A 27111-nucleotide genomic window follows, 5' to 3' on the forward strand; every position below is an offset into this window, starting at 1 on the left:
GCAAATTTGAGTGTAGTTCTGCATTGGTACGTTCCAGTGAGACAGGGAGGTTATGGAGGTTACAGGTTCAGGGCATATTTGTGTGGAGTTCTGCAGTGGTACGTTCCAGTGAGACAGGGTGGTTACGGTGGAGTACAGGTTCAGGGCATATTTTTGTGGATTTATGCATTGGTACGTTCCAGTGAGACAGGGAGGTTATGGAGGGTACAGGTTCATGGCAAATTTGTGTGGAGTTCTGCAGTGGGACGTTCCAGTGAGACAGGGAGGTTATGGACGGGTACAGCTTCAGGGCATATTTGTGTGGAGTTCTGCATTGGAACGTTCCAGTGAGACAGGGAAGTTATGGAGGCGTACAGGTTCAGGGCATATTTGTGTGGAGTTCTGCATTGGTACGTTCCAGTGAGACAGGGAGGTTATGGAGAGTACAGGTTCAGGGCATATTTGTGTGGAGTTCTGCGTTGGTTCGTTCCAGTGTGACTTGGATGTTATGGAGGTGAACAGGTTCAGGGCATATTTGTTTGGAGTTCTGCATTGGTACGTTCCAGTGAGACAGGGAAATTATGGAGGATACAGGTTCAAGGCATATTTGTGTGTAGTTCTGCAGTCGGACGTTCCAGTGAGACATGAGGTTATGGACGGGTACAGGTTCAGGGCACATTTGTGTGGACTTCTGCATTGGTACGTTCTAGTGAGACCGGGAGGTTATGGAGGGGTACAGGTTCAGGGCATATTTGTGTGGAGTTCTGCATTGGTACGTTCCATTGAGACAGGGAGGTTATGGACGGTACAGGTTCAGGGCATATTTGTGTGGAATCCTGCATTGGTACGTTCCAGTGAGACAGGGAGGTTTTGGAGGGGTACAGGTTAAGGGCATATTTGTTTGGAGTTCTGCATTGGTACGTTCCAGTGTGACTGGGAGGTTATGGAGGGTACACGTTCAGGGCATATTAGAGTGGAGTTCTGCATTGGTACGTTCCAGTGAGACAGGGAGGTTATGGAGGGTACAGGTTCAGGGCAAATTTGAGTGTAGTTCTGCATTGGTACGTTCCAGTGTGACAGGGAGGTTATGGAGGTTACAGGTTCAGGGCATATTTGTGTGGAGTTCTGCATTGGTACGTTCCAGTGAGACAGGGTGGTTATGGAGGGGTACAGGTTCAGGGCATATCTGTGTGGTGTTCTGCAGTGGTACGTTCCAGTGAGACAGGGAGGTTATGCAGGGTACAGGTTCAGGGCATATTTGAGTGGAGTTCGGCATTGGTGAGTTCCAGTGAGACAGGGAGGTTATGGAGGGGTACAGGTTCAGGGCATATTTGTGTGGAGTTCTGCATTGGTACGTTCCAGTGAGACAGGGAGGTTATGGAGGGTACAGGTTCAGGGCATATTTGTGTGAAGTTCTGCATTGGTACGTTCCAGTGAGACAGGATGTTTATGGAGGGGTACAGGTTCAGGGCAAATTTGTGTGGAGTTCTGCATTGGTAAGTTCCAGTGAGACAATGAGGTTATGGGCAGGTACAGGTACAGGACATATTTGTGTGGAGTTCTGCATTGGTACTTTCCAGTGAGACAGGGAGGTTATGGAGGATACAGGTTCAATGCATATTTGTGTGGAGTTCTGCAGTGGGACGTTCCACTGAGACAGGGAGAATATGGACGGGTACTGGTTCAGGGCATATTTGTGTGGCATCCTGCATTGGTACGTTCCAGTGAGACAGGGAGGTTTTGGAGGGGTACAGGTTAAGGGCATATTAGAGTGGAGTTCTGCATTGGTACGTTCCAGTGAGACAGGGAGGTTATTGAGGGTACAGGTTCAGGGCAAATTTGAGTGTAGTTCTGCATTGGTACGTTCCAGTGTGACAGGGAGGTTACGGAGGTTACAGGTTCAGGGCATATTTGTGTGGAGTTCTGCAGTGGTACGTTCCAGTGAGACAGGGAGGTAATGGTGGAGTACAGGTTCAGGGCATATTTTTGTGGATTTCTGCATTGGTACGTTCCAGTGAGACAGGGAGGTTATGGAGGGGTACAGGTTCAGGGCATATTTGTGTGGTGTTCTGCAGTGGTACGTTCCAGTGAGACAGGGAGGTTAAGGTGGAGTACAGGTTCAGGGCATATTTGTGTGGATTTCTGCATTGGTACGTTCCAGTGAGACAGGGAGGTTATGGAGGGGTACAGGTTCAGGGCATATTTGTGTGGAGTTCTGCAATGGTACGTTCCAGTGAGACAGGGAGGTTATGGAGGGGTACAGGTTCAGGTTATATTTGTGTGGAGTTCTGCGTTGGTACGTTCGAGGGTAACTGGGAGGTTATGGAGGGGTACAGATTCAGGGCATATTTGTTTGGAGTTCTTCATCGGTACATTCCAGTGAGACAGGGAAGTTATGGAGGGTACAGGTTCAGGGCATATTTGTGTGGAGTTCTGCAGTGGGACGTTCCAGTGAGACATGAGGTTATGGACGGGTATAGGTTCAGGGCACATTTGTGTGGATTTCTGCATTGGTAAGTTCCAGTGAGACAGGGAGGTTATGGAGGGGTACAGGTTCAGGGCATATTTGTGTGGAGCTCTGCATTGGTACGTTCCAGTGTGACAGGGAGGTTATGGAGGGGTACAGGTTCAGGGCAAATTTGTGTGTAGTTCTGCAGTGGGATGTTCCAGTGAGACATGAGGTTATGGACGGGTACAGGTTCAGGGCACATTTGTGTGGACTTCTGCATTGGTACGTTCCAGTGAGACCGGGAGGTTATGGAGGGGTACAGGTTCAGGGCATATTTGTGTGGAGTTCTGCATTGGTACGTTCCAGTGAGACAGGGAGCTTATGGAGCGTTACAGATTCAGGGCAAATTTGTGTGTAGTTCTGCATTGGTACGTTCCAATGAGACAGGGAGGTTATGGAGCGTACAGGTTCACCGCATATTTGTCTGGAGTTCTGCAGTGGTACGTTCCAGTGAGACAGGGAGGTTATGGACGGGTACAGCTTCAGGGCATATTTGTGTGAAGTTCTGCATTGGTACTTTCCAGTGAGACAGGGAGGTTATGGAGGATACAGGTTCATGGCAGATTTGTGTGGAGTTCTGCAGTGGGACGTTCCCGTGAGACAGGGAGGTTATGGAGAGGTACAGGTTCAGGGCATATTTTTGAGGAGTTCTGCATTGGTACTTTCCAGTGGGACAGGGAGGTTATGGAGGGTACCGGTTCATGGCATATTTGTGTGGAATTCTGCAGTGGGACGTTCCATTGAGACAGGGAGTTTATGGACGTGTACAGGTTCAGGGCCTATTTGTGTGGAATTCTGCATTAGTACGTTCCAGTGAGACAGGGAGGTTTTGGAGGGGTACAGGTTCAGGGCATATTTGTGTGGTGCTCTGCAATGGTTCGTTCCAGTGAGACAGGGAGGTTATGCACGGTACAGCTTCAGGGCATATTTGTGTGGAATTCTGTATTGGTACGTTCCAGTGAGACAGGGAGGTTATGGAGGGTACAGGTTCAGGGCATATTTGTGTGGAATCCTGCATTGGTACGTTCCAGTGAGACAGGGAGGTTTTGGAGGGGTACAGGTTAAGGGCATATTTGTTTGGAGTTCTGCATTGGTACGTTCCAGTGTGACTCGGAGGTTATGGAGGGTACACGTTCAGGGCATATTTTTGTGGAGTTCTGCATTGGTACGTTCCAGTGAGACAGGGAGGTTATGGAGGGTACAGGTTCAGGGCAAATTTGAGTGTAGTTCTGCATTGGTACGTTCCAGTGAGACAGGGAGGTTATGGAGGTTACAGGTTCAGGGCATATTTGTGTGGAGTTCTGCAGTGGTACGTTCCAGTGAGACAGGGTGGTTACGGTGGAGTACAGGTTCAGGGCATATTTTTGTGGATTTATGCATTGGTACGTTCCAGTGAGACAGGGAGGTTATGGAGGGTACAGGTTCATGGCAAATTTGTGTGGAGTTCTGCAGTGGGACGTTCCAGTGAGACAGGGAGGTTATGGACGGGTACAGCTTCAGGGCATATTTGTGTGGAGTTCTGCATTGGAACGTTCCAGTGAGACAGGGAAGTTATGGAGGCGTACAGGTTCAGGGCATATTTGTGTGGAGTTCTGCATTGGTACGTTCCAGTGAGACAGGGTGGTTATGGAGGGGTACAGGTTCAGGGCATATCTGTGTGGTGTTCTGCAATGGTACGTTCCAGTGAGACAGGGAGGTTATGCAGGGTACAGGTTCAGGGCATATTTGAGTGGATTTCGGCATTGGTGCGTTCCAGTGAGACAGGGAGGTTATTGACGGGTACAGGTTCAGGGCATATTTGTGTGGAATTCTGCATTGGTACCTTCCAGTGAGACAGGGAGGTTATGGAGAGTACAGGTTCAGGGCATATTTGTGTGGAGTTCTGCGTTGGTTCGTTCCAGTGTGACTTGGATGTTATGGAGGTGAACAGGTTCAGGGCATATTTGTTTGGAGTTCTGCATTGGTACGTTCCAGTGAGACAGGGAAATTATGGAGGATACAGGTTCAAGGCATATTTGTGTGTAGTTCTGCAGTCGGACGTTCCAGTGAGACATGAGGTTATGGACGGGTACAGGTTCAGGGCACATTTGTGTGGACTTCTGCATTGGTACGTTCTAGTGAGACCGGGAGGTTATGGAGGGGTACAGGTTCAGGGCATATTTGTGTGGAGTTCTGCATTGGTACGTTCCATTGAGACAGGGAGGTTATGGACGGTACAGGTTCAGGGCATATTTGTGTGGAATCCTGCATTGGTACGTTCCAGTGAGACAGGGAGGTTTTGGAGGGGTACAGGTTAAGGGCATATTTGTTTGGAGTTCTGCATTGGTACGTTCCAGTGTGACTGGGAGGTTATGGAGGGTACACGTTCAGGGCATATTAGAGTGGAGTTCTGCATTGGTACGTTCCAGTGAGACAGGGAGGTTATGGAGGGTACAGGTTCAGGGCAAATTTGAGTGTAGTTCTGCATTGGTACGTTCCAGTGTGACAGGGAGGTTATGGAGGTTACAGGTTCAGGGCATATTTGTGTGGAGTTCTGCAGTGGTACGTTCCAGTGAGACAGGGAGGTAATGGTGGAGTACAGGTTCAGGGCACATTTTTGTGGATTTCTGCATTGGTACGTTCCAGTGAGACAGGGAGGTTATGGAGGGGTACAGGTTCAGAGCATATTTGTGTGGAGTTCTGCAGTGGTACGTCCCAGTGAGACAGGGAGGTTAAGGTGGAGTACAGGTTCAGGGCTTATTTGTGTGGATTTCTGCATTGGTACGTTCCAGTGAGACAGGGAGGTTATGGAGGGGTACAGGTTCAGGGCATATATGTGTGGAGTTCTGCAATGGTACGTTCCAGTGAGACAGGGAGGTTATGGAGGGGTACAGGTTCAGGGTATATTTGTGTGGAGTTCTGCGTTGGTACGTTCCAGGGTAACTGGGAGGTTATGGAGGGGTACAGGTTCAGGGCATATTTGTTTGGAGTTCTTCATTGGTACATTCCAGTGAGACAGGGAAGTTATGGAGGGTACAGGTTCAGGGCATATTTGTGTGGAGTTCTGCAGTGGGACGTTCCAGTGAGACATGAGGTTATGGACGGGTATAGGTTCAGGGCACATTTGTGTGGATTTCTGCATTGGTAAGTTCCAGTGAGACAGGGAGGTTATGGAGGGGTACAGGTTCAGGGCATATTTGTGTGGAGCTCTGCATTGGTACGTTCCAGTGTGACTCGGAGGTTATGGAGGGTACACGTTCAGGGCATATTTTTGTGGAGTTCTGCATTGGTACGTTCCAGTGAGACAGGGAGGTTATGGAGGGTACAGGTTCAGGGCAAATTTGAGTGTAGTTCTGCATTGGTACGTTCCAGTGAGACAGGGAGGTTATGGAGGTTACAGGTTCAGGGCATATTTGTGTGGAGTTCTGCAGTGGTACGTTCCAGTGAGACAGGGTGGTTACGGTGGAGTACAGGTTCAGGGCATATTTTTGTGGATTTATGCATTGGTACGTTCCAGTGAGACAGGGAGGTTATGGAGGGTACAGGTTCATGGCAAATTTGTGTGGAGTTCTGCAGTGGGACGTTCCAGTGAGACAGGGAGGTTATGGACGGGTACAGCTTCAGGGCATATTTGTGTGGAGTTCTGCATTGGAACGTTCCAGTGAGACAGGGAAGTTATGGAGGCGTACAGGTTCAGGGCATATTTGTGTGGAGTTCTGCATTGGTACGTTCCAGTGAGACAGGGTGGTTATGGAGGGGTACAGGTTCAGGGCATATCTGTGTGGTGTTCTGCAATGGTACGTTCCAGTGAGACAGGGAGGTTATGCAGGGTACAGGTTCAGGGCATATTTGAGTGGATTTCGGCATTGGTGCGTTCCAGTGAGACAGGGAGGTTATTGACGGGTACAGGTTCAGGGCATATTTGTGTGGAATTCTGCATTGGTACGTTCCAGTGAGACAGGGAGGTTATGGAGAGTACAGGTTCAGGGCATATTTGTGTGGAGTTCTGCGTTGGTTCGTTCCAGTGTGACTTGGATGTTATGGAGGTGAACAGGTTCAGGGCATATTTGTTTGGAGTTCTGCATTGGTACGTTCCAGTGAGACAGGGAAATTATGGAGGATACAGGTTCAAGGCATATTTGTGTGTAGTTCTGCAGTCGGACGTTCCAGTGAGACATGAGGTTATGGACGGGTACAGGTTCAGGGCACATTTGTGTGGACTTCTGCATTGGTACGTTCTAGTGAGACCGGGAGGTTATGGAGGGGTACAGGTTCAGGGCATATTTGTGTGGAGTTCTGCATTGGTACGTTCCATTGAGACAGGGAGGTTATGGACGGTACAGGTTCAGGGCATATTTGTGTGGAATCCTGCATTGGTACGTTCCAGTGAGACAGGGAGGTTTTGGAGGGGTACAGGTTAAGGGCATATTTGTTTGGAGTTCTGCATTGGTACGTTCCAGTGTGACTGGGAGGTTATGGAGGGTACACGTTCAGGGCATATTAGAGTGGAGTTCTGCATTGGTACGTTCCAGTGAGACAGGGAGGTTATGGAGGGTACAGGTTCAGGGCAAATTTGAGTGTAGTTCTGCATTGGTACGTTCCAGTGTGACAGGGAGGTTATGGAGGTTACAGGTTCAGGGCATATTTGTGTGGAGTTCTGCAGTGGTACGTTCCAGTGAGACAGGGAGGTAATGGTGGAGTACAGGTTCAGGGCACATTTTTGTGGATTTCTGCATTGGTACGTTCCAGTGAGACAGGGAGGTTATGGAGGGGTACAGGTTCAGAGCATATTTGTGTGGAGTTCTGCAGTGGTACGTTCCAGTGAGACAGGGAGGTTAAGGTGGAGTACAGGTTCAGGGCTTATTTGTGTGGATTTCTGCATTGGTACGTTCCAGTGAGACAGGGAGGTTATGGAGGGGTACAGGTTCAGGGCATATATGTGTGGAGTTCTGCAATGGTACGTTCCAGTGAGACAGGGAGGTTATGGAGGGGTACAGGTTCAGGGTATATTTGTGTGGAGTTCTGCGTTGGTACGTTCCAGGGTAACTGGGAGGTTATGGAGGGGTACAGGTTCAGGGCATATTTGTTTGGAGTTCTTCATTGGTACATTCCAGTGAGACAGGGAAGTTATGGAGGGTACAGGTTCAGGGCATATTTGTGTGGAGTTCTGCAGTGGGACGTTCCAGTGAGACATGAGGTTATGGACGGGTATAGGTTCAGGGCACATTTGTGTGGATTTCTGCATTGGTAAGTTCCAGTGAGACAGGGAGGTTATGGAGGGGTACAGGTTCAGGGCATATTTGTGTGGAGCTCTGCATTGGTACGTTCCAGTGTGACAGGGAGGTTATGGAGGGGTACAGGTTCAGGGCAAATTTGTGTGCAGTTCTGCAGTGGGACGTTCCAGTGAGACATGAGGTTATGGACTGGTACAGGTTCAGGGCACATTTGTGTGGACTTCTGCATTGGTACGTTCCAGTGAGACCGGGAGGTTATGGAGGGGTACAGGTTCAGGGCATATTTGTGTGGAATTCTGCATTGGTACGTTCCAGTGAGACAGGGAGGTTTTGGAGGGGTACAGGTTCAGGGCATATTTGTGTGGTGTTCTGCAATGGTTCGTTCCAGTGAGACAGGGAGGTTATGCACGGTACAGCTTCAGGGCATATTTGTGTGGAGTTCTGCATTGGTATGTTCCAGTGAGACAAGGAGGTTATGGGCGGGTACAGGTTCCAGGCATATTTGTGTGGAATTCTGCATTGGTACGTTCCAGTGAGACAGGGAGGTTATGGAGGGTACAGGTTCAGGGCATATTTGTGTGGAATCCTGCATTGGTACGTTCCAGTGAGACAGGGAGGTTATGGAGGGTACAGGTTCAGGGCAAATTTGAGTGTAGTTCTGCATTGGTACGTTCCAGTGAGACAGGGAGGTTATGGAGGTTACAGGTTCATGGCAAATTTGTGTGGAGTTCTGCAGTGGGACGTTCCAGTGTGACAGGGAGGTTATGGAGGTTACAGGTTCAGGGCATATTTGTGTGGAGTTCTGCAGTGGTACGTTCCAGTGTGACAGGGAGGTTATGGAGGTTACAGGTTCAGGGCATATTTGTGTGGAGTTCTGCAGTGGTACGTTCCAGTGAGACAGGGAGGTAATGGTGGAGTACAGGTTCAGGGCATATCTATGTGGATTTCTGCATTGGTACGTTCCAGTGAGACAGGGAGGTTATGGAGGGGTACAGGTTCAGGGCATATTTGTGTGGAGTTCTGCAGTGGTACGTTCCAGTGAGACAGGGAGGTTAAGGTGGAGTACAGGTTCAGGGCATATTTGTGTGGATTTCTGCATTGGTACGTTCCAGTGAGACAGGGAGGTTATGGAGGGGTACAGGTTCAGGGCATATTTGTGTGGAGTTCTGCAATGGTACGTTCCAGTGAGACAGGGAGGTTATGGAGGGATACAGGTTCAGGGTATATTCGTGTGGAGTTCTGCGTTGGTACGTTCCAGGGTAACTGGGAGGTTATGGAGGGGTAAAGGTTCAGGGCATATTTGTTTGGAGTTCTTCATTGGTACATTCCAGTGAGACAGGGAAGTTATGGAGGGTACAGGTTCAGGCCATATTTGTGTGCAGTTCTGCAGTGGGACGTTCCAGTGAGACATGAGGTTATGGACGGGTATAGGTTCAGGGCACATTTGTGTGGATTTCTGCATTGGTAAGTTCCAGTGAGACAGGGAGGTTATGGAGGGGTACAGGTTCAGGGCATATTTGTGTGGAGCTCTGCATTGGTACGTTCCAGTGTGACAGGGAGGTTATGGAGGGGTACAGGTTCAGGGCAAATTTGTGTGTAGTTCTGCAGTGGGACGTTCCAGTGAGACATGAGGTTATGGACGGGTACAGGTTCAGGGCACATTTGTGTGGACTTCTGCATTGGTACGTTCCAGTGAGACCGGGAGGTTATGGAGGGGTACAGGTTCAGGGCATATTTGTGTGGAGTTCTGCATTGGTACGTTCCAGTGAGACAGGGAGGTTATGGAGGGTTACAGGTTCAGGGCAAATTTGTGTGTAGTTCTGCATTGGTACGTTCCATTGAGACAGGGAGGTTATGGAGGGTACAGGTTCACCGCATATTTGTCTGGAGTTCTGCATTGGTACGTTCCAGTGAGATAGGGAGGTTATGGACGGGTACAGCTTCAGGGCATATTTGTGTGGAGTTCTGCATTGGTACTTTCCAGTGAGACAGGGAGGTTATGCAGGGTACAGGTTCATGGCAGATTTGTGTGGAGTTCTGCAGTGGGACGTTCCCGTGAGACAGGGAGGTTATGGAGAGGTACAGGTTCAGGGCATATTTTTGAGGAGTTCTGCATTGGTACTTTCCAGTGGGACAGGGAGGTTATGGAGGGTACCGGTTCATGGCATATTTGTGTGGAATTCTGCAGTGAGACGTTCCAGTGAGACAGGGAGTTTATGGACGTGTACAGGTTCATGGCCTATTTGTGTGGAATTCTGCATTGGTACGTTCCAGTGAGACAGGGAGGTTTTGGAGGGGTACAGGTTCAGGGCATATTTGTGTGGAGTTCTGCATTGGTACGTTCCATTGAGACAGGGAGGTTATGGACGGTACAGGTTCAGGGCATATTTGTGTGGAATCCTGCATTGGTACGTTCCAGTGAGACAGGGAGGTTTTGGAGGGGTACAGGTTAAGGGCATATTTGTTTGGAGTTCTGCATTGGTACGTTCCAGTGTGACTGGGAGGTTATGGAGGGTACACGTTCAGGGCATATTAGAGTGGAGTTCTGCATTGGTACGTTCCAGTGAGACAGGGAGGTTATGGAGGGTACAGGTTCAGGGCAAATTTGAGTGTAGTTCTGCATTGGTACGTTCCAGTGTGACAGGGAGGTTATGGAGGTTACAGGTTCAGGGCATATTTGTGTGGAGTTCTGCAGTGGTACGTTCCAGTGAGACAGGGAGGTAATGGTGGAGTACAGGTTCAGGGCACATTTTTGTGGATTTCTGCATTGGTACGTTCCAGTGAGACAGGGAGGTTATGGAGGGGTACAGGTTCAGAGCATATTTGTGTGGAGTTCTGCAGTGGTACGTTCCAGTGAGACAGGGAGGTTAAGGTGGAGTACAGGTTCAGGGCTTATTTGTGTGGATTTCTGCATTGGTACGTTCCAGTGAGACAGGGAGGTTATGGAGGGGTACAGGTTCAGGGCATATATGTGTGGAGTTCTGCAATGGTACGTTCCAGTGAGACAGGGAGGTTATGGAGGGGTACAGGTTCAGGGTATATTTGTGTGGAGTTCTGCGTTGGTACGTTCCAGGGTAACTGGGAGGTTATGGAGGGGTACAGGTTCAGGGCATATTTGTTTGGAGTTCTTCATTGGTACATTCCAGTGAGACAGGGAAGTTATGGAGGGTACAGGTTCAGGGCATATTTGTGTGGAGTTCTGCAGTGGGACGTTCCAGTGAGACATGAGGTTATGGACGGGTATAGGTTCAGGGCACATTTGTGTGGATTTCTGCATTGGTAAGTTCCACTGAGACAGGGAGGTTATGGAGGGGTACAGGTTCAGGGCATATTTGTGTGGAGCTCTGCATTGGTACGTTCCAGTGTGACAGGGAGGTTATGGAGGGGTACAGGTTCAGGGCAAATTTGTGTGCAGTTCTGCAGTGGGACGTTCCAGTGAGACATGAGGTTATGGACGGGTACAGGTTCAGGGCACATTTGTGTGGACTTCTGCATTGGTACGTTCCAGTGAGACCGGGAGGTTATGGAGGGGTACAGGTTCAGGGCATATTTGTGTGGAATTCTGCATTGGTACGTTCCATTGAGACAGGGAGGTTTTGGAGGGGTACAGGTTCAGGGCATATTTGTGTGGTGTTCTGCAATGGTTCGTTCCAGTGAGACAGGGAGGTTATGCACGGTACAGCTTCAGGGCATATTTGTGTGGAGTTCTGCATTGGTATGTTCCAGTGAGACAAGGAGGTTATGGGCGGGTACAGGTTCCAGGCATATTTGTGTGGAATTCTGCATTGGTACGTTCCAGTGAGACAGGGAGGTTATGGAGGGTACAGGTTCAGGGCATATTTGTGTGGAATCCTGCATTGGTACGTTCCAGTGAGACAGGGAGGTTATGGAGGGTACAGGTTCAGGGCAAATTTGAGTGTAGTTCTGCATTGGTACGTTCCAGTGAGACAGGGAGGTTATGGAGGTTACAGGTTCATGGCAAATTTGTGTGGAGTTCTGCAGTGGGACGTTCCAGTGTGACAGGGAGGTTATGGAGGTTACAGGTTCAGGGCATATTTGTGTGGAGTTCTGCAGTGGTACGTTCCAGTGTGACAGGGAGGTTATGGAGGTTACAGGTTCAGGGCATATTTGTGTGGAGTTCTGCAGTGGTACGTTCCAGTGAGACAGGGAGGTTATGGACGGGTACAGCTTCAGGGCATATTTGTGTGGAGTTCTGCATTGGTACTTTCCAGTGAGACAGGGAGGTTATGCAGGGTACAGGTTCATGGCAGATTTGTGTGGAGCTCTGCAGTGGGACGTTCCCGTGAGACAGGGAGGTTATGGAGAGGTACAGGTTCAGGGCATATTTTTGAGGAGTTCTGCATTGGTACTTTCCAGTGGGACAGGGAGGTTATGGAGGGTACCGGTTCATGGCATATTTGTGTGGAATTCTGCAGTGGGACGTTCCAGTGAGACAGGGAGTTTATGGACGTGTACAGGTTCATGGCCTATTTGTGTGGAATTCTGCATTGGTACGTTCCAGTGAGACAGGGAGGTTTTGGAGGGGTACAGGTTCAGGGCATATTTGTGTGGAGTTCTGCATTGGTACGTTCCATTGAGACAGGGAGGTTATGGACGGTACAGGTTCAGGGCATATTTGTGTGGAATCCTGCATTGGTACGTTCCAGTGAGACAGGGAGGTTTTGGAGGGGTACAGGTTAAGGGCATATTTGTTTGGAGTTCTGCATTGGTACGTTCCAGTGTGACTGGGAGGTTATGGAGGGTACACGTTCAGGGCATATTAGAGTGGAGTTCTGCATTGGTACGTTCCAGTGAGACAGGGAGGTTATGGAGGGTACAGGTTCAGGGCAAATTTGAGTGTAGTTCTGCATTGGTACGGTCCAGTGTGACAGGGAGGTTATGGAGGTTACAGGTTCAGGGCATATTTGTGTGGAGTTCTGCAGTGGTACGTTCCAGTGAGACAGGGAGGTAATGGTGGAGTACAGGTTCAGGGCACATTTTTGTGGATTTCTGCATTGGTACGTTCCAGTGAGACAGGGAGGTTATGGAGGGGTACAGGTTCAGAGCATATTTGTGTGGAGTTCTGCAGTGGTACGTTCCAGTGAGACAGGGAGGTTAAGGTGGAGTACAGGTTCAGGGCTTATTTGTGTGGATTTCTGCATTGGTACGTTCCAGTGAGACAGGGAGGTTATGGAGGGGTACAGGTTCAGGGCATATATGTGTGGAGTTCTGCAATGGTACGTTCCAGTGAGACAGGGAGGTTATGGAGGGGTACAGGTTCAGGGTATATTTGTGTGGAGTTCTGCGTTGGTACGTTCCAGGGTAACTGGGAGGTTATGGAGGGGTACAGGTTCAGGGCATATTTGTTTGGAGTTCTTCATTGGTACATTCCAGTGAGACAGGGAAGTTATGGAGGGTACAGGTTCAGGGCATATTTGTGTGGAGTTCTGCAGTGGGACGTTCCAGTGAGACATGAGGTTATGGACGGGTATAGGTTCAGGGCACATTTGTGTGGATTTCTGCATTGGTAAGTTCCACTGAGACAGGGAGGTTATGGAGGGGTACAGGTTCAGGGCATATTTGTGTGGAGCTCTGCATTGGTACGTTCCAGTGTGACAGGGAGGTTATGGAGGGGTACAGGTTCAGGGCAAATTTGTGTGCAGTTCTGCAGTGGGACGTTCCAGTGAGACATGAGGTTATGGACGGGTACAGGTTCAGGGCACATTTGTGTGGACTTCTGCATTGGTACGTTCCAGTGAGACCGGGAGGTTATGGAGGGGTACAGGTTCAGGGCATATTTGTGTGGAATTCTGCATTGGTACGTTCCAGTGAGACAGGGAGGTTTTGGAGGGGTACAGGTTCAGGGCATATTTGTGTGGTGTTCTGCAATGGTTCGTTCCAGTGAGACAGGGAGGTTATGCACGGTACAGCTTCAGGGCATATTTGTGTGGAGTTCTGCATTGGTATGTTCCAGTGAGACAAGGAGGTTATGGGCGGGTACAGGTTCCAGGCATATTTGTGTGGAATTCTGCATTGGTACGTTCCAGTGAGACAGGGAGGTTATGGAGGGTACAGGTTCAGGGCATATTTGTGTGGAATCCTGCATTGGTACGTTCCAGTGAGACAGGGAGGTTTTGGAGGGGTACAGGTTAAGGGCATATTTGTTTGGAGTTCTGCATTGGTACGTTCCAGTGTGACTGGGAGGTTATGGAGTGTACACGTTCAGGGCATATTAGAGTGGAGTTCTGCATTGGTACGTTCCAGTGAGACAGGGAGGTTATGGAGGGTACAGGTTCAGGGCAAATTTGAGTGTAGTTCTGCATTGGTACGGTCCAGTGTGACAGGGAGGTTATGGAGGTTACAGGTTCAGGGCATATTTGTGTGGAGTTCTGCAGTGGTACGTTCCAGTGAGACAGGGAGGTAATGGTGGAGTACAGGTTCAGGGCACATTTTTGTGGATTTCTGCATTGGTACGTTCCAGTGAGACAGGGAGGTTATGGAGGGGTACAGGTTCAGAGCATATTTGTGTGGAGTTCTGCAGTGGTACGTTCCAGTGAGACAGGGAGGTTAAGGTGGAGTACAGGTTCAGGGCTTATTTGTGTGGATTTCTGCATTGGTACGTTCCAGTGAGACAGGGAGGTTATGGAGGGGTACAGGTTCAGGGCATATATGTGTGGAGTTCTGCAATGGTACGTTCCAGTGAGACAGGGAGGTTATGGAGGGGTACAGGTTCAGGGTATATTTGTGTGGAGTTCTGCGTTGGTACGTTCCAGGGTAACTGGGAGGTTATGGAGGGGTACAGGTTCAGGGCATATTTGTTTGGAGTTCTTCATTGGTACATTCCAGTGAGACAGGGAAGTTATGGAGGGTACAGGTTCAGGCCATATTTGTGTGCAGTTCTGCAGTGGGACGTTCCAGTGAGACATGAGGTTATGGACGGGTATAGGTTCAGGGCACATTTGTGTGGATTTCTGCATTGGTAAGTTCCAGTGAGACAGGGAGGTTATGGAGGGGTACAGGTTCAGGGCATATTTGTGTGGAGCTCTGCATTGGTACGTTCCAGTGTGACAGGGAGGTTATGGAGGGGTACAGGTTCAGGGCAAATTTGTGTGTAGTTCTGCAGTGGGACGTTCCAGTGAGACATGAGGTTATGGACGGGTACAGGTTCAGGGCACATTTGTGTGGACTTCTGCATTGGTACGTTCCAGTGAGACCGGGAGGTTATGGAGGGGTACAGGTTCAGGGCATATTTGTGTGGAGTTCTGCATTGGTACGTTCCAGTGAGACAGGGAGGTTATGGAGGGTTACAGGTTCAGGGCAAATTTGTGTGTAGTTCTGCATTGGTACGTTCCATTGAGACAGGGAGGTTATGGAGGGTACAGGTTCACCGCATATTTGTCTGGAGTTCTGCATTGGTACGTTCCAGTGAGACAGGGAGGTTATGGACGGGTACAGCTTCAGGGCATATTTGTGTGGAGTTCTGCATTGGTACTTTCCAGTGAGACAGGGAGGTTATGCAGGGTACAGGTTCATGGCAGATTTGTGTGGAGTTCTGCAGTGGGACGTTCCCGTGAGACAGGGAGGTTATGGAGAGGTACAGGTTCAGGGCATATTTTTGAGGAGTTCTGCATTGGTACTTTCCAGTGGGACAGGGAGGTTATGGAGGGTACCGGTTCATGGCATATTTGTGTGGAATTCTGCAGTGGGACGTTCCAGTGAGACAGGGAGTTTATGGACGTGTACAGGTTCATGGCCTATTTGTGTGGAATTCTGCATTGGTACGTTCCAGTGAGACAGGGAGGTTTTGGAGGGGTACAGCTTCAGGGCATATTTGTGTGGTGTTCTGCAATGGTTCGTTCCAGTGAGACAGGGAGGTTATGCACGGTACAGGTTCAGGGCATATTTGTGTGGAGTTCTGCATTGGTATGTTCCAGTGAGACAAGGAGGTTATGGGCGGGTACAGGTTCCAGGCATATTTGTGTGGAATTCTCATTGGTACGTTCCAGTGAGACAGGGAGGTTATGGAGGGTACAGGTTCAGGGCATATTTGTGTGGAATCCTGCATTGGTACGTTCCAGTGAGACAGGGAGGTTTTGGAGGGGTACAGGTTAAGGGCATATTTGTTTGGAGTTCTGCATTGGTACGTTCCAGTGTGACCGGGAGGTTATGGAGGGTACACGTTCAGGGCATATTTTTGTGGAGTTCTGCATTGGTACGTTCCAGTGAGACAGGGAGGTTATTGAGGGTACAGTTTCAGGGCAAATGTGAGTGTAGTTCTGCATTGGTACGTTCCAGTGAGACAGGGAGGTTATGGAGGTTACAGGTTCAGGGCATATTTGTGTGGAGTTCTGCAGTGGTACGTTCCAGTGAGACAGGGTGGTTATGGTGGAGTACAGGTTCAGGGCATATTTTTGTGGATTTATGCATTGGTAAGTTCCAGTGAGACAGGGAGGTTATGGAGGGTACAGGTTCATGGCAAATTTGTGTGGAGTTCTGCAGTGGGACGTTCCAGTGAGACAGGGAGGTTATGGACGGGTACAGGTTCAGGGCATATTTGTGTGGAGTTCTGCATTGGAACGTTCCAGTGAGACAGGGAAGTTATGGAGGCGTACAGGTTCAGGGCATATTTGTGTGGATTTCTGCATTGGTACGTTCCAGTGAGACAGGGAGGTTATGGAGGGGTACAGGTTCAGGGCAAATTTGTGTGGAGTTCTGCATTGGTACATTCCAGTGAGACAGGGAGGTTATTTAGGGGTACAGGTTCAGGGTATATTTGTGTGGAGTTCTACGTTGGTACGTTCCAGGGTAACTGGGAGGTTATGGAGGGGTACAGGTTCAGGGCATATTTGTTTGGAGTTCTTCATTGGTACATTCCAGTGAGACAGGGAGGTTATGGAGGGTTACAGGTTCAGGGCAAATTTGTGTGTAGTTGTACAGTGGGACGTTCCAGTGAGACATGAGGTTATGGACGGGTACAGGTTCAGGGCACATTTGTGTGGAGCTCTGCATTGGTACGTTCCAGTGTGACAGGGAGGTTATGGAGGGGTACAGGTTCAGGGCAAATTTGTGTGTAGTTCTGCATTGGTACGTTCCAGTGTGACAGGGAGGTTATGGAGGGGTACAGGTTCAGGGCAAATTTGTGTGTAGTTCTGCAGTGGGACGTTCCAGTGAGACATGAGGTTATGGACGGGTACAGGTTCAGGGCACATTTGTGTGGACTTCTGCATTGGTACGTTCCAGTGAGACCGGGAGGTTATGGAGGGGTACAGGTTCAGGGCATATTTCTGTGGAGTTCTGCATTGGTACGTTCCAGTGAGACAGGGAGGTTATGGAGGGTACAGGTTCATGGCAGATTTGTGTGGAGTTCTGCAGTGGGACGTTCCCGTGAGACAGGGAGGTTATGGAGAGGTACAGGTTCAGGGCATATTTTTGAGGAGTTCTGCGTTGGTTCGATCCAGTGTGACTGGGATGTTATGGAGGTGAACAGGTTCAGGGCATATTTGTTTGGAGTTCTGCATTGGTACGTTCCAGTGAGACAAGGAAATTATGGAGGATACAGGTTCAAGGCATATTTGTGTGTAGTTCTGCAGTCGGACGTTCCAGTGAGACATGAGGTTATGGACGGGTACAGGTTCAGGGCACATTTGTGTGGACTTCTGCATTGGTACGTTCTAGTGAGACCGGGAGGTTATGGAGGGGTACAGGTTCAGGGCATATTTGTGTGGAGTTCTGCATTGGTACGTTCCATTGAGACAGGGAGGTTATGGACGGTACAGGTTCAGGGCATATTTGTGTGGAATCCTGCATTGGTACGTTCCAGTGAGACAGGGAGGTTTTGGAGGGGTACAGGTTAAGGGCATATTTGTTTGGAGTTCTGCATTGGTACGTTCCAGTGTGACTGGGAGGTTATGGAGGGTACACGTTCAGGGCATATTAGAGTGGAGTTCTGCATTGGTACGTTCCAGTGAGACAGGGAGGTTATGGAGGGTACAGGTTCAGGGCAAATTTGAGTGTAGTTCTGCATTGGTACGTTCCAGTGTGACAGGGAGGTTATGGAGGTTACAGGTTCAGGGCATATTTGTGTGGAGTTCTGCAGTGGTACGTTCCAGTGAGACAGGGAGGTAATGGTGGAGTACAGGTTCAGGGCATATTTTTGTGGATTTCTGCATTGGTACGTTCCAGTGAGACAGGGAGGTTATGGAGGGGTACAGGTTCAGAGCATATTTGTGTGGAGTTCTGCAGTGGTACGTTCCAGTGAGACAGGGAGGTTAAGGTGGAGTACAGGTTCAGGGCTTATTTGTGTGGATTTCTGCATTGGTACTTTCCAGTGAGACAGGGAGGTTATGGAGGGGTACAGGTTCAGGGCATATTTGTGTGGATTTCTGCAATGGTACGTTCCAGTGAGACAGGGAGGTTATGGAGGGGTACAGGTTCAGGGTATATTTGTGTGGAGTTCTGCGTTGGTACGTTCCAGGGTAACTGGGAGGTTATGGAGGGGTACAGGTTCAGGGCATATTTGTTTGGAGTTCTTCATTGGTACATTCCAGTGAGACAGGGAAGTTATGGAGGGTACAGGTTCAGGGCATATTTGTGTGGAGTTCTGCAGTGGGACGTTCCAGTGAGACATGAGGTTATGGACGGGTATAGGTTCAGGGCATATTTGTGTGGATTTCTGCATTGGTAAGTTCCAGTGAGACAGGGAGGTTATGGAGGGGTACAGGTTCAGGGCATATTTGTGTGGAGCTCTGCATTGGTACGTTCCAGTGTGACAGGGAGGTTATGGAGGGGTACAGGTTCAGGGCAAATTTGTGTGTAGTTCTGCAGTGGGACGTTCCAGTGAGACATGAGGTTATGGACGGGTACAGGTTCAGGGCACATTTGTGTGGACTTCTGCATTGGTACGTTCCAGTGAGACCGGGAGGTTATGGAGGGGTACAGGTTCAGGGCATATTTGTGTGGAGTTCTGCATTGGTACGTTCCAGTGAGACAGGGAGGTTATGGAGGGTACAGGTTCACCGCATATTTGTCTGGAGTTCTGCATTGGTACGTTCCAGTGAGACAGGGAGGTTATGGACGGGTACAGCTTCAGGGCATATTTGTGTGGAGTTCTGCATTGGTACTTTCCAGTGAGACAGGGAGGTTATGCAGGGTACAGGTTCATGGCAGATTTGTGTGGAGTTCTGCAGTGGGACGTTCCCGTGAGACAGGGAGGTTATGGAGAGGTACAGGTTCAGGGCATATTTTTGAGGAGTTCTGCATTGGTACTTTCCAGTGGGACAGGGAGGTTATGGAGGGTACCGGTTCATGGCATATTTGTGTGGAATTCTGCAGTGGGACGTTCCAGTGAGACAGGGAGTTTATGGACGTGTACAGGTTCATGGCCTATTTGTGTGGAATTCTGCATTGGTACGTTCCAGTGAGACAGGGAGGTTTTGGAGGGGAACAGGTTCAGGGCATATTTGTGTGGTGTTCTGCAATGGTTCGTTCCAGTGAGACAGGGAGGTTATGCACGGTACAGGTTCAGGGCATATTTGTGTGGAGTTCTGCATTGGTATGTTCCAGTGAGACAAGGAGGTTATGGGCGGGTACAGGTTCCAGGCATATTTGTGTGGAATCCTCATTGGTACGTTCCAGTGAGACAGGGAGGTTATGGAGGGTACAGGTTCAGGGCATATTTGTGTGGAGTTCTGCATTGGTACATTCCAGTGAGACAAGGAGGTTCTGGGTGGGTACAGGTTCAGGGCATATTTGTGTGGAATTCTGCATTGGTACGTTCCAGTGAGACAGGGAGGTTATGGAGGGTACAGGTTCAGGGCATATTTGTGTGGAGTTCTGCATTGCTACTTTCCAGTGAGACAGGGAGGTTATGGAGGGGTACAGGTTCAGGGTATATTTGTGTGGAGTTCTACGTTGGTACGTTCCAGGGTAACTGGGAGGTTATGGAGGGGTACAGGTTCAGGGCATATTTGTTTGGAGTTCTTCATTGGTACATTCCAGTGAGACAGGGAGGTTATGGAGGGTTACAGGTTCAGGGCAAATTTGTGTGTAGTTGTACAGTGGGACGTTCCAGTGAGACATGAGGTTATGGACGGGTACAGGTTCAGGGCACATTTGTGTGGAGCTCTGCATTGGTACGTTCCAGTGTGACAGGGAGGTTATGAAGGGGTACAGGTTCAGGGCAAATTTGTGTGTAGTTCTGCATTGGTACGTTCCAGTGTGACAGGGAGGTTATGGAGGGGTACAGGTTCAGGGCAAATTTGTGTGTAGTTCTGCAGTGGGACGTTCCAGTGAGACATGAGGTTATGGACGGGTACAGGTTCAGGGCACATTTGTGTGGACTTCTGCATTGGTACGTTCCAGTGAGACCGGGAGGTTATGGAGGGGTACAGGTTCAGGGCATATTTCTGTGGAGTTCTGCATTGGTACGTTCCAGTGAGACAGGGAGGTTATGGAGGGTACAGGTTCATGGCAGATTTGTGTGGAGTTCTGCAGTGGGACGTTCCCGTGAGACAGGGAGGTTATGGAGAGGTACAGGTTCAGGGCATATTTTTGAGGAGTTCTGCGTTGGTTCGTTCCAGTGTGACTGGGATGTTATGGAGGTGAACAGGTTCAGGGCATATTTGTTTGGAGTTCTGCATTGGTACGTTCCAGTGAGACAGGGAAATTATGGAGGATACAGGTTCAAGGCATATTTGTGTGTAGTTCTGCAGTCGGACGTTCCAGTGAGACATGAGGTTATGGACGGGTACAGGTTCAGGGCACATTTGTGTGGACTTCTGCATTGGTACGTTCTAGTGAGACCGGGAGGTTATGGAGGGGTACAGGTTCAGGGCATATTTGTGTGGAGTTCTGCATTGGTACGTTCCAGTGAGACAGGGAGGTTATGGACGGTACAGGTTCAGGGCATATTTGTGTGGAATCCTGCATTGGTACGTTCCAGTGAGACAGGGAGGTTTTGGAGGGGTACAGGTTAAGGGCATATTTGTTTGGAGTTCTGCATTGGTACGTTCCAGTGTGACTGGGAGGTTATGGAGTGTACACGTTCAGGGCATATTAGAGTGGAGTTCTGCATTGGTACGTTCCAGTGAGACAGGGAGGTTATGGAGGGTACAGGTTCAGGGCATATTTGTGTGGAGCTCTGCAGTGGTACGTTCCAGTGAGACAGGGAGGTAATGGTGGAGTACAGGTTCAGGGCATATTTTTGTGGATTTCTGCATTGGTACGTTCCAGTGAGACAGGGAGGTTATGGAGGGGTACAGGTTCAGAGCATATTTGTGTGGAGTTCTGCAGTGGTACGTTCCAGTGAGAAAGGGAGGTTAAGGTGGAGTACAGGTTCAGGGCTTATTTGTGTGGATTTCTGCATTGGTACGTTCCAGTGAGACAGGGAGGTTATGGAGGGGTACAGGTTCAGGGCATATTTGTGTGGATTTCTGCAATGGTACGTTCCAGTGAGACAGGGAGGTTATGGAGGGGTACAGGTTCAGGGTATATTTGTGTGGAGTTCTGCGTTGGTACGTTCCAGGGTAACTGGGAGGTTATGGAGGGGTACAGGTTCAGGGCATATTTGTTTGGAGTTCTTCATTGGTACATTCCAGTGAGACAGGGAAGTTATGGAGGGTACAGGTTCAGGGCATATTTGTGTGGAGTTCTGCAGTGGGACGTTCCAGTGAGACATGAGGTTATGGACGGGTATAGGTTCAGGGCATATTTGTGTGGATTTCTGCATTGGTAAGTTCCAGTGAGACAGGGAGGTTATGGAGGGGTACAGGTTCAGGGCATATTTGTGTGGAGCTCTGCATTGGTACGTTCCAGTGTGACAGGGAGGTTATGGAGGGGTACAGGTTCAGGGCAAATTTGTGTGTAGTTCTGCAGTGGGACGTTCCAGTGAGACATGAGGTTATGGACGGGTACAGGTTCAGGGCACATTTGTGTGGACTTCTGCATTGGTACGTTCCAGTGAGACCGGGAGGTTATGGAGGGGTACAGGTTCAGGGCATATTTGTGTGGAGTTCTGCATTGGTACGTTCCAGTGAGACAGGGAGGTTATGGAGGGTACAGGTTCACCGCATATTTGTCTGGAGTTCTGCATTGGTACGTTCCAGTGAGACAGGGAGGTTATGGACGGGTACAGCTTCAGGGCATATTTGTGTGGAATTCTGCATTGGTACTTTCCAGTGAGACAGGGAGGTTATGCAGGGTACAGGTTCATGGCAGATTTGTGTGGAGTTCTGCAGTGGGACGTTCCCGTGAGACAGGGAGGTTATGGAGAGGTACAGGTTCAGGGCATATTTTTGAGGAGTTCTGCATTGGTACTTTCCAGTGGGACAGGGAGGTTATGGAGGGTACCGGTTCATGGCATATTTGTGTGGAATTCTGCAGTGGGACGTTCCAGTGAGACAGGGAGTTTATGGACGTGTACAGGTTCATGGCCTATTTGTGTGGAATTCTGCATTGGTACGTTCCAGTGAGACAGGGAGGTTTTGGAGGGGTACAGGTTCAGGGCATATTTGTGTGGTGTTCTGCAATGGTTCGTTCCAGTGAGACAGGGAGGTTATGCACGGTACAGGTTCAGGGCATATTTGTGTGGAGTTCTGCATTGGTATGTTCCAGTGAGACAAGGAGGTTATGGGCGGGTACAGGTTCCAGGCATATTTGTGTGGAATTCTCATTGGTACGTTCCAGTGAGACAGGGAGGTTATGGAGGGTACAGGTTCAGGGCATATTTGTGTGGAATCCTGCATTGGTACGTTCCAGTGAGACAGGGAGGTTTTGGAGGGGTACAGGTTAAGGGCATATTTGTTTGGAGTTCTGCATTGGTACGTTCCAGTGTGACCGGGAGGTTATGGAGGGTACACGTTCAGGGCATATTTTTGTGGAGTTCTGCATTGGTACGTTCCAGTGAGACAGGGAGGTTATTGAGGGTACAGTTTCAGGGCAAATTTGAGTGTAGTTCTGCATTGGTACGTTCCAGTGAGACAGGGAGGTTATGGAGGTTACAGGTTCAGGGCATATTTGTGTGGAGTTCTGCAGTGGTACGTTCCAGTGAGACAGGGTGGTTATGGTGGAGTACAGGTTCAGGGCATATTTTTGTGGATTTATGCATTGGTAAGTTCCAGTGAGACAGGGAGGTTATGGAGGGTACAGGTTCATGGCAAATTTGTGTGGAGTTCTGCAGTGGGACGTTCCAGTGAGACAGGGAGGTTATGGACGGGTACAGGTTCAGGGCATATTTGTGTGGAGTTCTGCATTGGAACGTTCCAGTGAGACAGGGAAGTTATGGAGGCGTACAGGTTCAGGGCATATTTGTGTGGATTTCTGCATTGGTACGTTCCAGTGAGACAGGGAGGTTATGGAGGGGTACAGGTTCAGGGCAAATTTGTGTGGAGTTCTGCATTGGTACATTCCAGTGAGACAAGGAGGTTCTGGGTGGGTACAGGTTCAGGGCATATTTGTGTGGAATTCTGCATTGGTACGTTCCAGTGAGACAGGGAGGTTATGGAGGGTACAGGTTCAGGGCATATTTGTGTGGAGTTCTGCAATGCTACGTTCCAGTGAGACAGGGAGGTTATGGAGGGGTACAGGTTCAGGGTATATTTGTGTGGAGTTCTACGTTGGTACGTTCCAGGGTAACTGGGAGGTTATGGAGGGGTACAGGTTCAGGGCATATTTGTTTGGAGTTCTTCATTGGTACATTCCAGTGAGACAGGGAGGTTATGGAGGGTTACAGGTTCAGGGCAAATTTGTGTGTAGTTGTACAGTGGGACGTTCCAGTGAGACATGAGGTTATGGACGGGTACAGGTTCAGGGCACATTTGTGTGGAGCTCTGCATTGGTACGTTCCAGTGTGACAGGGAGGTTATGGAGGGGTACAGGTTCAGGGCAAATTTGTGTGTAGTTCTGCATTGGTACGTTCCAGTGTGACAGGGAGGTTATGGAGGGGTACAGGTTCAGGGCAAATTTGTGTGTAGTTCTGCAGTGGGACGTTCCAGTGAGACATGAGGTTATGGACGGGTACAGGTTCAGGGCACATTTGTGTGGACTTCTGCATTGGTACGTTCCAGTGAGACCGGGAGGTTATGGAGGGGTACAGGTTCAGGGCATATTTCTGTGGAGTTCTGCATTGGTACGTTCCAGTGAGACAGGGAGGTTATGGAGGGTACAGGTTCATGGCAGATTTGTGTGGAGTTCTGCAGTGGGACGTTCCCGTGAGACAGGGAGGTTATGGAGAGGTACAGGTTCAGGGCATATTTTTGAGGAGTTCTGCGTTGGTTCGTTCCAGTGTGACTGGGATGTTATGGAGGTGAACAGGTTCAGGGCATATTTGTTTGGAGTTCTGCATTGGTACGTTCCAGTGAGACAGGGAAATTATGGAGGATACAGGTTCAAGGCATATTTGTGTGTAGTTCTGCAGTCGGACGTTCCAGTGAGACATGAGGTTATGGACGGGTACAGGTTCAGGGCACATTTGTGTGGACTTCTGCATTGGTACGTTCTAGTGAGACCGGGAGGTTATGGAGGGGTACAGGTTCAGGGCATATTTGTGTGGAGTTCTGCATTGGTACGTTCCATTGAGACAGGGAGGTTATGGACGGTACAGGTTCAGGGCATATTTGTGTGGAATCCTGCATTGGTACGTTCCAGTGAGACAGGGAGGTTTTGGAGGGGTACAGGTTAAGGGCATATTTGTTTGGAGTTCTGCATTGGTACGTTCCAGTGTGACTGGGAGGTTATGGAGGGTACACGTTCAGGGCATATTAGAGTGGAGTTCTGCATTGGTACGTTCCAGTGAGACAGGGAGGTTATGGAGGGTACAGGTTCAGGGCAAATTTGAGTGTAGTTCTGCATTGGTACGTTCCAGTGTGACAGGGAGGTTATGGAGGTTACAGGTTCAGGGCATATTTGTGTGGAGTTCTGCAGTGGTACGTTCCAGTGAGACAGGGAGGTAATGGTGGAGTACAGGTTCAGGGCATATTTTTGTGGATTTCTGCATTGGTACGTTCCAGTGAGACAGGGAGGTTATGGAGGGGTACAGGTTCAGAGCATATTTGTGTGGAGTTCTGCAGTGGTACGTTCCAGTGAGACAGGGAGGTTATGGAGGGGTACAGGTTCAGGGCATATTTGTGTGGAGCTCTGCATTGGTACGTTCCAGTGTGACAGGGAGGTTATGGAGGGGTACAGGTTCAGGGCAAATTTGTGTGTAGTTCTGCAGTGGGACGTTCCAGTGAGACATGAGGTTATGGACGGGTACAGGTTCAGGGCACATTTGTGTGGACTTCTGCATTGGTACGTTCCAGTGAGACCGGGAGGTTATGGAGGGGTACAGGTTCAGGGCATATTTGTGTGGAGTTCTGCATTGGTACGTTCCAGTGAGACAGGGAGGTTATGGGGGGTACAGGTTCACCGCATATTTGTCTGGAGTTCTGCAGTGGTACGTTCCAGTGAGACAGGGAGGTTATGGACGGGTACAGCTTTAGGGCATATTTGTGTGGAGTTCTGCATTGGTACTTTCCAGTGAGACAGGGAGGTTATGGAGGATACAGGTTCATGGCAGATTTGTGTGGAGTTCTGCAGTGGGACGTTCCCGTGAGACAGGGAAGTTATGGAGAGGTACAGGTTCAGGGCATTTTTTTGAGGAGTTCTGCATTGGTACTTTCCAGTGGGACAGGGAGGTTTTGGAGGGTACCGGTTCATGGCATATTTGTGTGGAATTCTGCAGTGGGACGTTCCAGTGAGACAGGGAGTTTATGGACGTGTACAGGTTCAGGGCCTATTTGTGTGGAATTCTGCATTGGTACGTTCCAGTGAGACAGGGAGGTTTTGGAGGGGTACAGGTTCAGGGCATATTTGTGTGGTGTTCTGCAATGGTTCGTTCCAGTGAGACAGGGAGGTTATGCACGGTACAGCTTCAGGGCATATTTGTGTGGAGTTCTGCATTGGTATGTTCCAGTGAGACAAGGAGGTTATGGGCGGGTACAGGTTCCAGGCATATTTGTGTGGAATTCTGCATTGGTACGTTCCAGTGAGACAGGGAGGTTATGGAGGGTACAGGTTCAGGGCATATTTGTGTGGAATCCTGCATTGGTACGTTCCAGTGAGACAGGGAGGTAATGGTGGAGTACAGGTTCAGGGCATATCTATGTGGATTTCTGCATTGGTACGTTCCAGTGAGACAGGGAGGTTATGGAGGGGTACAGGTTCAGGGCATATTTGTGTGGAGTTCTGCAGTGGTACGTTCCAGTGAGACAGGGAGGTTAAGGTGGAGTACAGGTTCAGGGCATATTTGTGTGGATTTCTGCATTGGTACGTTCCAGTGAGACAGGGAGGTTATGGAGGGGTACAGGTTCAGGGCATATTTGTGTGGAGTTCTGCAATGGTACGTTCCAGTGAGACAGGGAGGTTATGGAGGGGTACAGGTTCAGGGTATATTCGTGTGGAGTTCCGCGTTGGTACGTTCCAGGGTAACTGGGAGGTTATGGAGGGGTACAGGTTCAGGGCATATTTGTTTGGAGTTCTTCATTGGTACATTCCAGTGAGACAGGGAAGTTATGGAGGGTACAGGTTCAGGCCATATTTGTGTGGAGTTCTGCAGTGGGACGTTCCAGTGTGACATGAGGTTATGGACGGGTATAGGTTCAGGGCACATTTGTGTGGATTTCTGCATTGGTAAGTTCCAGTGAGACAGGGAGGTTATGGAGGGGTACAGGTTCAGGGCATATTTGTGTGGTGTTCTGCAATGGTTCGTTCCAGTGAGACAGGGAGGTTATGCACGGTACAGCTTCAGGGCATATTTGTGTGGAGTTCTGCATTGGTATGTTCCAGTGAGACAAGGAGGTTATGGGCGGGTACAGGTTCCAGGCATATTTGTGTGGAATTCTGCATTGGTACGTTCCAGTGAGACAGGGAGGTTATGGAGGGTACAGGTTCAGGGCATATTTGTGTGGAATCCTGCATTGGTACGTTCCAGTGAGACAGGGAGGTAATGGTGGAGTACAGGTTCAGGGCATATCTATGTGGATTTCTGCATTGGTACGTTCCAGTGAGACAGGGAGGTTATGGAGGGGTACAGGTTCAGGGCATATTTGTGTGGAGTTCTGCAGTGGTACGTTCCAGTGAGACAGGGAGGTTAAGGTGGAGTACAGGTTCAGGGCATATTTGTGTGGATTTCTGCATTGGTACGTTCCAGTGAGACAGGGAGGTTATGGAGGGGTACAGGTTCAGGGCATATTTGTGTGGAGTTCTGCAATGGTACGTTCCAGTGAGACAGGGAGGTTATGGAGGGGTACAGGTTCAGGGTATATTCGTGTGGAGTTCCGCGTTGGTACGTTCCAGGGTAACTGGGAGGTTATGGAGGGGTACAGGTTCAGGGCATATTTGTTTGGAGTTCTTCATTGGTACATTCCAGTGAGACAG

Source organism: Hemitrygon akajei, unplaced genomic scaffold (assembly GCF_048418815.1).
Source record: "Hemitrygon akajei unplaced genomic scaffold, sHemAka1.3 Scf000103, whole genome shotgun sequence".
NCBI lineage: Eukaryota > Metazoa > Chordata > Chondrichthyes > Myliobatiformes > Dasyatidae > Hemitrygon > Hemitrygon akajei.